Here is a 10,360-nt window from a genome sequence, read left to right as displayed (position 1 = left end):
GCAAGGCAGGAATGATGGGGCCGAGGTTGTGCAGGGACAGCCTTGCCCAGAGTTTGCCCACTATCAGGAGCCCCTGGCAGTTTTTTAAGCTCAAACACTGTTACAATGGAAAATAAACAGTTGTATTTGTCCAGGCTGATAGCAGGCATTTGCCCACAGCAAATGCATCTATATGCAAAAGGCCCTCTTGGTGGATGTGCTCCGAGAAAATCTGGATAATGAGATGCTTATTGCTTCACTGTCAATTCTCCACCAGGCAGCAGTTTAAATCTTTGCCCCCCATTTATGTGCTGTATTTGGTCCATAATGTACTTATTTTCAAGTGTCATTTTTAATTTAATGCATGAGAGAACTTATTACCCCTGGCAGAGTTAAATAGTTAAACCAGGTTCTGTCAATTCCTCCCGATCTGTTGACAAGTGGAATAATATTGCACTGTGATTAGTTTATATGAAGACTTGTGGACAAGCTGAAGCCCTGAGAGTCATGCAGGGATTTCTGCTCTGCATGCAGCAGGCAAAAGAGGCATCTAGTGTTTATCTTGTAACCTCCTGTGATGGAAAGCAGCAACTTGGGCAGTTTTGGGTCCCTGAGCATCCCAAAGTTTGAGTTTGCTTAATCACCGAGTTTGCAATGTTTGGAAGATGTTCCCAGATGCAAAACTTAACACCATCCTTCATGAGAGTATTCAGTATTCGTGAAGGTGCAGGTACAGATCTAGGTGTGAGCTATGGATAATGCAGTAAAAGACACTTCCATGGGGAGAGCTATAACTTTTAGTTTCCTCATCTGCTTCTTTCATGAGCTGAATGAGAGACACTGTGAAACATTTTTTTGTGTCCCTCTCCTCCTTTTCTTTGCCTTGCATGAGGGGTGTTGTGGGCTGCCCTTCTTTTTCTGGGAAGCAGCCAGGGATTTGGAGGCAGCTGCCAGTTTTGCTCAGCTGCTGAGAGCTGTGACACACAATGTTCTCCCTGGTGGAGACTCCTTGCTGACTTTTATTTTGCTCCTCCTACTAAGTTACAAAAGGTTCCTCTGACTGAAGTAGCTGGTACCTCATAATTGCATACAGGGAAACATAACACCTAATGATGCTGTGAAGAATCCTTAAACAGGAAATTAATAAGTAGAAAACCACATCCCTCAAAAAGACCCCAATGCTTTGAATCACCCTGAAGAAAAACTATCATGAAACGCTTTTATACAGACCTACACTCATGGAACAAGATGATATTTTATTTATCACTAAAGATATTTGGAAAAAGCATCACAGCTTGTGTTTGGGTGGGGAAAAATAATGAGTACCAGTTCTTATGTCAGATTTTTCACCAGCAGATCTTATAAGAAATCTGTATCACTAGCTCCATTTCACAGGAGGAGAAATTGAGGCACAGAGCAGGAAAACAACCTGTTCCTCTCTCACTCAGAGACCAGTGGCTCTGCCAGAAATGGAGCTCAGGTCTTCTGAAACCTAATGAGCTCAGCCTGACAGCTGAGAATCCTGATCTCCATATATGCTCCGATCTAATGTTTTCATTGATTTTTATTTTGTTTGTTTGAAGTGAGGAAATGTTTATTTCCCAAGAGTGAAGCTCTTCTGCTTCCCACATAGCAATTGTGATGGCAGAAAATCCTACCATGCTGCTGCCTGAGAGCATAGCATCATCTCAGGGGAATTCTTCTGTCTTCTGGTTTGCCTCATCCTTGGCACATTAACTGGCCTTGCCATCACAGTTATTTGCAGTGGTTGTTCCTGGAATGGAGATGTGGAGAAGGGAGAAATGGCCAAGTCCCTCAGACACGGCCTGGGTGAAATCAGCCCTTCACTTGTCTCTTACCTCAGTGCAATGCTCATGGCAAAGGTTTTGTTCTTCCTGGGAAGGTGGCCCTGCCTGGTGGGTGTTTCTGCGTGGTGGGGAGATGGAACATTCCCTTCCCTCTGGAATGCAGGATGGAGCTGTGGCACTGTGTTCTCACTGATATCCTGCCTGGCAGCCTGTTCAAATTGAGTCATCTCACAAAACCTCTGCCCTTGTGACAAGCAGCATCAGGACCTGCTGTGGAGGGACCCAGGGAACAGGGGAATAATTCTCCACAGACACCTCCAGGCTTGGGTATTTCTGCAGGCAATGAACTTGCCCTGGTGGCCTCACTCTGCTCAGCAGTGAACCCAGAGCTATAAAGAACAAAATGACATGGATAATGGCCTTGCATTCCCAAGAATAGCTCTGCAACAGGCACTCTGCCAGCTTTGTGAAGAAGAATTCCTGCATCAGGTGGGACTCTTGTTGGGTTCCTGTTATTGAGGTGCAATATTTTTAGTAGAAGACTGATTTGAAAAGGGGAATTACTTTGAACTTTCCTGGTTTAGTTCTACCAATTTTAAATACAGCAGATTTCAAAGGTCTCTGTAATAAAAAGTGTGGCACAGCAAGAGTCACTGCATAGTGAAAGCAGTAATTGATGATGGCTGAAGCTGTCAGATTTGCTAGAAGCACTGATCAGCCAGTCAAGGGAAGGAAAATAAATTTCACTGAGACCATCATATTTCATTGGATGTGACTGGAGAGAGCAAGTCTGCAGCAGCACAGCCACCAAGGGCTGACACAGGAGGCCCTGAGCTGCATTACAGTGGTGCAATGACTGATGGATGTTCTTGCACCCACATCTGTAAAACTGCAGGCTGAGGCTGTGGGGATGCACAGAGCAGTATTTCAGCCTTGCTCCTCAGGAGGGTTTCCTGCCTGCTGTTTATGCTCTGCTTGCAACTTCAGGTGATCTTCTTCCTCCAGGGATGAGCTCACAGCCCGTGTCCTTCTGGAGCAATGTCTCATGTTGGAAACACAGCTTCTGTTGAACCCCACAGCCATTTGCTTGCCTTGCCAAGCTGAGTAAGAACACCCTCCTGATTTCCACTTCAAATGTTTTGATACAGGGATTATTGACCATGCCCACAGTCTTAATATTTGTGGTCAGGAACCTTTGTCACTGCATTTGAATGTTGACACTATGTTTGTTATTGTGCAAATGAGTACAAAAATAAGGTTCAGAACACAGATACACCTCATACACAGTCCAGGACTGCTGAGGATGTGACATCCACACTAGCAAGGCTGTGCTGGCATCTCTAAATAAGTGGAGCAATTTTTGTTGTTATTAAAGACACATCAATCTTTTCCCTCTGATGACATTAGAAATGCATATCTTTAAACAGGAAGGAGTAAATCTGGCCAGATGCTCCTGAGGGCTCTAAAAAGGAAATTATCTATAAAATCTAGTGTCATCTATCAGGAACAGGTTCTCTTAAGGATGAAGCTCAGACTGGAGCCCTGACAAAGGTTGTGTTGGGATGGTTTGTGCAGTTGAGATGCTGTGGGAGAGAAATAAAGACCAGGCAGAATTAACCTCCCTATGACCAGACTGTTCAGGTATGTTCTTTCATTTCTTTAATCTATGTCTTTCATGAGAATTGATAATTATAACTGGGTTTGTTGGTTTGTTTTTATTTTCAGGTGCCTAAATAAATATATTTCTTTTCACTTTACCTGAAAAAAAGTTGAAGGAGATTTCTGGTTGCATGTGAAGCGACAAGACATCCCTTGTACACAGCCCCTCTGTGGTCAGGAAGAGGAAGAAGTTTCTTCTGATAACCAGAGCTGTCCAGAAGAGCCTTTGAGCTGGGGAAGGAGACTGGACCCAGAGTGTCCCCATGATGTCTCCTACAACAGAGTTCCCAAAATCATGTGCAGGTATTTATTGTATTTTTACTTTGCAGGACTTCTAAGATGCTGCTGAAAGATTTCTAAGATGTTACTCAGACATTACTTCTGAGGATCCTGTTGGAAGTGGGTCTTGCTAAAGGTGTGACCCCAGGTCCCATCCTAGCTCAGACTGAAGAGGACCAGCTGCAGGCACACCCCTGCCTGTGAGATGTGTCACAACCCATGCTGCAGGTCAGCAAAATCTGAGTCTGTGTCAGCTTTCCTGAATCCCCTACATGCAGAGAAATGGGGAAATAAATAGTAATAAACAGAAATCCCAGGTATCTTCCAGCTTTCCCCAGATCTCTGGGGGAGGTGCAGTGTTTTGGGGTGCCGTGAGTAGCAATCAGGCAATTGAGTCTTTGCTGCCCATCTGTAGATGTTTTAAGCTTTGCAGGAGGGAAGGAAGACAGGTCCTCTATGTCCTCTTCAGGAACTGCTTTGTTCTCCTTCTCTACTGCATTTGCACATAACTGATGCTGCTGAGTGTCCCTGTGGAGCAAATAAGAGACTCAGCCCATAGATACTACATACTTGATGTACAAGAATGATTTATGGGATCAGAAATTAATTAGATTGCAATGATAGGGTGTAAGTGCTGTGTCACTCTTAATAATTGGGTGATTAAAGTCAGTTAAAAATAAAGCTACCGTGATAAAACACAGTGGAGCTGAAGATGGTTGTTTCCCACAGCTAGCAGGGACAGAGAACCTGATTTTGCAGAGGAGACTGTTTAGTCACAAAATAGAACACTGTGGAGATGACCCAGGGGAGGAGACAAATCCTGGAAAACATGCCCATCCCAGCTGCATGTGGGGGGCTCTTGCACATCACCAGCATGTAGGAGACAGATGCAAATGGAAACAGCTGTTCCTATTAGCTCCTCTCATGCTGGAGGTTGGTAGAAGGTGTATTTACTCACAGAGGCCTTTGCACCAACCTGAACAGTGCATTTCTCATGGTTCAGGGGTTGCAAGGTTGATGTATACAGCCAGACATTATGAAAGAGATCTTGGAACTGCACTGAACACCTGTACCTGCTTTTCACCCTTCATGTGTCCTAAAGCAGCACAGTATGAACCTTAGGAGTGTCATTACCAAAATACTGATTCTGTATGGCTGTTTTGGTTGTGGGATGAAGCCACTGCACATTATTGGTCCTTTTTCATACCACATCCACAAGCACGTGTGGTCTATACGTAAACTCAGATCTATTCTTTACATATTTCCATTTCTATTTGCTGGATGAGGAGCCCTGCCCTGAGTTTAAAGGCACATTTGGCCCTGTGCTGCTGTGTAAATGTCAGCCTGGTAGAGAGGAGCCAGAATGGCGTCAGGGACACGTAAGAAACAAGTGAAACTAGAGAAATGTGAACCTGTTGTTTTTGAAGCCTGGTGAGTAGGAGTCTGATCCTCCAACTCCAATATTACTTAATGGGATCTGAATGCTTGACTCCCACACACAGCTCTGAAAATTTACTCCATCTGCTCCATTGCTTGTTATCTTGCCTTTTTTCTTTTCTTTTTTTTTCTTCTATAGCAGAAAAGATAGAGCCCTCTCTTTGCCTGAGATAAGATTTGAGAACTGTAACAGTTTGAGTACAAATGTTAATCTTACCAAAACCAGTTTTAATACCAATTGGGAATTTGGTTTCTTCTCCAGAGGCACTATATCTACCTTTAAAAATAGATCTGTGTGGCAAATTAATGCTCAAGTTCACAGATGTAAGATAGCAGTAATGGCCAGATTAAAACCTCATACTGTACTGATTTTATCATCCAACTAAAAAAATGGATAGTGATCATCTGCAGGGTCAAAGGGTTACATTTTATTGATCTCCTAGAGTTCATTTTATTTTTCTTTGTGTTGCTCTTATTACTTCTCTGGCACACACAAACACCTAGGTTGTTACAACTCCTTCAAACCATGCTGGAGCCAGCTGAGCTCCGGGTGACTTACTGGTGCAACTGATTTCAAAGGGAGCTTCTCAATAAAACAACAGTCAAAATCTATTTCATTTTTTGGCTAAAATCTCTTTTCACCCTTTGTTCTCTCAATGACTTTTTTCACTCTTTTGAAAAAGCGCTGTCAAATTTTCTTTCATATATTTCTATCTGATTTTTCTTTGTCTTTTCCTTTCTGATTTTTTTCTTCCTTTTGTTCTTGTGAGGTTTTTTGTTGGTCTTATTAAATGGCTCTAATAGCAATAGCAATGACATGACCCCCCGTTTCACTTCCAGCATTTTACAGTCTCTGATAAAACAAAACAAATTTTACCCAAGGTATTGATTTCCTTGAAAAAGCTATAGAAATTATATTCCTCTCTTTACAACTCAATAAGGGAAACCCAGGCATTCTTGTGCTAAAGAAAAACATGACATCTTAAGCTAAGCTAAAGCCCTAAACTAAACTTTGTTTTAATTAGCAAAGCAATAAAGAGATTCTGGCTCATTATTTGTGAAAAGGCACACAGCACTTACCCTGATGCAGCAATCACTCAGCCACTGGTAATATTGAGGCTACAAATTGCTTCCTAGATGTATTCCCAGAACATGAAACAAATACATCACATTACTGTTTAACAAACATCACTGCTTAATCTGAGTTATACAGGCTTTTATTTATGCCATTTGCAGTAAACATAGCATTAAATATGATGTCTGGATAAAAACTTTGCGAAGAACATTTGAGTCGTAAAGAAAGCTGGGAGCCCTAAATTGATTTCAAGTTAATCTGACATTTTAAAGGAAATTGTCATTATCTAATTCACCAGGAGCTGTTCTGAATGACTGTAAAAAAACTGTTTTCATTTTGCTTAGATCCAGCACTGTAAAAGGTCACATACTTCTAAGCAGACCTCCTCAAATTACTCAAAACACTTGGAAAGATTTGCATTAGCAGAATTGGTACATTTAACTGTATTTTAATGAAGACAGTCAGTGTTCTTTGTCTCTGAAGAAAGGGAGGATGGAAAGGCAAACTGTGATGCTGCAGTTCAACCACCTGTTTCTGTGTGTGTCATTCAGGAGGCTTAGCATATAATTGACTTTTTGATTTCCTGTTTGATTAAATTTAGAAGTAGAAAGAGCATTTTAGGCCAACATAAGACAAAAGCAATCTTTTCATATTAATTATTTGTTTTTCAAATAAAATTAAACAATTTTTTTTCTTGAAAAAACAAAACACATTTTTTATTTATCCCATCAGTGTAGAGTGGGTACTTTGCTTGAAACAATGTCCCTTTTTGGTCCAATTTGCTTGTTGCTGCAAAGCAGAAAAGTTCCTGACTCTCTTCACTGACTTTACCTGTCTCTTGTTAAGCTCTGGTGCATTGGTGGAGTTTGGACAGAGCTGCACCTGTGCTTGTTAAGGTGTGTCCCAGGTGAGACTGATCCACAGGAAGATCCTTTGAAGATTTCAAATGAAGGAATAAGAGGGGTGGAGAGAGCTAATTGGGGTTGTTTCTAGGGAAGAAGGAAGAGTTGTTATGAGAGATATCAGGGGAGTATCCATCATCTAGTTGGACTTGGAAAACAGCTTTGTTTTGGTGTACCTTCCCAATATTATGTTCGTATGGAAAATCAAATACCCTGAAGGAAGTAGCTGAGTGGATTACAGAATATTAGCATTTCTCAATCAGGAGAGAGGAGATATAGGCTTTGTGGATGAATTTCAGCTGCCTGATTTCTGATTTCCAGATGCTGGGCTTGGCTTTTCCTTCCCAAGGACATCCAGTTTGGCATGGGCAGTTAAACCCACTGGCCAAGGAAGGTGTAGTAAAGCCAACTGAACTTGCAGTGTGGGTTTTGGGTTTCAGATTATGAAAATAATAGATAGGACTCCCATGACATCTTATCTCTTTGGTGGCTCCTGTATAGAGCCAAAGGGAGTTCAAAGAGGGGATGACCAGATGTAGCCATCATGACTTGTGCACTGTCTGCTCAGATTGACAAGCAGTACTCTGCCACTAAACCCAAGCAGGGTAATCGGGATGCATCTGCCTTGAGGGGCTGAGACATCCTCTGGTCAGGGGGTGGTTGGTGGATTGAGGTGTTCACCATGACTCTGGATTTAGACTCATGCATCATGTGGATCAGGAGGAGAGTGGGGCCCTCAGGGATATGTTGAACACAAGAGCAGTGGTGTTGATCTCCACTGAGAAGATGAGCATGGGCATTTCTGATCTGGGAGTCCTGAGCCACAGCAGAGATCCTAGGAGAGACTGTGTTGAAGTACTATTCCAATACTTATCCAATGATAAGTATTCCTATTCTTCTCTAAATTAGTTGTGCAAATGGAGTGTCATTCCCTGGTGACACAGACCCAAGGCAGCACTAATTTTCTTAAGCTTTGACTCTGTGTTTTGTTAACGACCACTCTAAAGGCACAGCTCTTCCGCACTCCTACCTGTGCCACTCCACATTCTTCTGACGACACTGGGGACATGAGAGCTGTCAAGTTGTGATAATGGTGCAAAATTCATGGTCTGAATATTCCATCTCAGCATGGCCTTTGCATATCTGAGCACTCAGACGTTGTAGCACTGGGACTGTGCGATGTCACGCAGATAATGCTGCCCTCAGCTCAAGCAGGTACTTCACCGAGTGGCAACATCTTGTGGAAATTAACAGGCATTTTCTTTATCCAAGGGAAGGCACTCAAAAAAAAATGCACATCTCTGAGCTACCAGCTATCTGTGTGTACCTAGAAGCACAGTAGAATTCATTTTCTCAGTGAGAATCTGATCTAAATCCTCCTTAATTTCAGTAGGCAAATGCATTGAGCTCAGCAGACTCTAATTTAGACACACCTTGTAGCTGAAAATGCAGAGTAAAATATTATTTCACATGTATTTGCTTTGGAAGGAGTGAAGTGTGTTTTTTCAGCTGTCTGTGTAAGTGAAATGGCATGTTTAAACTGCTGGTGCAAGAAAGCCAGGATTTAAACATCTCTGTCCAACAGGGTGGGGAGAGAAAGTGCATTAACATCACATTCAAATCTGGAATATTAAGGAAACAAAAATGCAACAGAATGACACTATAAAGCATAAGGGTTATATGTGAGTGTTGAGCCAAATGTGCCATCAGCATGTCTGAAGTTTTTGTTTTAGGAGGGTGCAGGGCAGCTACCCTGTTGTTGGTGTTAAATGTTTTATTGAACCTCAGTGGGAGGTACCCCCCAGAACACTCTCTAACAACACACAAGGAGATGTCTTCCAAAGAAGCCTCTGCTTTACCTCGCAGACAAAACATTTGGTTTGAGCTATTTTTCTCTGGAATGGTGAAGGCTGGAGATAAACTTGCTGTTCTGCAGATCTTGAAATCCAGAAGAGTCCCCTGGGATTCCACCTGCGAGGCGATGCACACGTGCTCTGCAGGGCAGAGGGAGGTGTCTGTGGGTGCCCTGGCAGACAAGTCAGCTGGGTTAGCACAGAGTCATAAGAGTTTGAGCCCACACCCTTGGTTCACTGTGGGCATCAGTCTCTGGAGTCCCACACTGTTTGGGGGTGTTCAGCCTCCTGATGGTTGAATAAAGCAATTGTCTTTTGTGTATTTCTCATCTGTACCTTCCTCCACTTTCTGGGTTTCTGAAAGAGCCTGGCCTGCGCCCAGCAGGGCCTTTGGGATTGCAGACACTTTTTATCACTTCAGGTCGGTTGGATGCCAAAATCTCTGACGAGAAGGAGACAGAGCTTTCCATCTCCTCACTGCTCAGCGCTGTGGAGAGTCCTTCATCTGGAAGTCTCAGGGTTTTGGGAGAGAGCTTAAACACATCTTGTTGTCCCTTTTGCTTATGTGATTTGAGATGTGGAGCCCTCTGGGGCCATCACAGTGCTACACTCACACCTAATAGCTGTCACCTCTCTGGCCTGTGCCTCAGGCGGGACCAGTAACCTCTGGCTGAGAGACAGCGAGGAAGAGAAGCTGCTTTAACAGCAAAGCCCAACACAGGGATGGGGAAAAGTCAGTGTTTCTCTTAATAAACTGAGGGGGCCTGGGGAGCCACCTTCTCAGTTGCAGACTGACACAAGTAACAGTTTTTCCAACGATTTAACTCGGTCTCCTGAATAAGAGATTGATTTCTTCAGGCCTGGAAACACACTCACAACCAACAGATGAGAAGTGGTGAGGAATAAGTGTGTACACAGACCTGTGTCACTGCCTTCACACACACAGATCTGAAGGGGTGGTCACACTGTGGACCCACCTGTTAATTGCTGTGGTCTAGAGCAACATTTAAATACATTTAGCTCTTCCTTTCCCCATAATATGAAAGCTACTGTGCATAACGTGCTCTGTGGTGAACCCTGATTTCTAGGTATAGAGCATCCCTGACAGAGCCTTATCTGTCTACATCACTGTCAGAGACAGCAGACATCCAAAAGGCTGATGTAGCAGCTTCTCAATATCCCACCAATTTTGGTTACTGGCAAGGGGGAAAAAATAGGAAAATAGAAAAAAAACTTATCTGTGGAAAACTGGACATGTGATGTCCCTATATGGGCCTGGAGACCCAGGTCCTGGGTGCCCAGAGGTGGTGTAGAGAGAATCTGATTAGATCAAGTGGAGAATAAAAGTGTCTTTCAAAATTGAGTTAG

The 10,360-nt window shown here is 43.0% G+C and overlaps 1 protein-coding gene across 1 annotated transcript in view; it reads left to right on the top strand.

The window, feature by feature from the left end:
* Window positions 1-1,755: 1,755 nt before the first annotated feature.
* FRMD4A (FERM domain containing 4A) overlaps window positions 1,756-10,360 on the top strand; it is a 383,203-nt gene continuing 374,598 nt past the window's right edge. The window contains exon 1 of the mRNA XM_086886548.1: window positions 1,756-3,749. The gene's annotated coding sequence lies outside the window, so the exon portion shown is untranslated. The remainder of the gene's footprint in view (window positions 3,750-10,360) is intronic.

Source organism: Cyanistes caeruleus, chromosome 4 (genome assembly GCF_971803275.1).
Source record: "Cyanistes caeruleus chromosome 4, bCyaCae1.hap1.1, whole genome shotgun sequence".
NCBI lineage: Eukaryota > Metazoa > Chordata > Aves > Passeriformes > Paridae > Cyanistes > Cyanistes caeruleus.
Note: the sequence above shows the minus strand (reverse complement) of the source record. Positions and strands in the feature narration are given on the sequence as shown.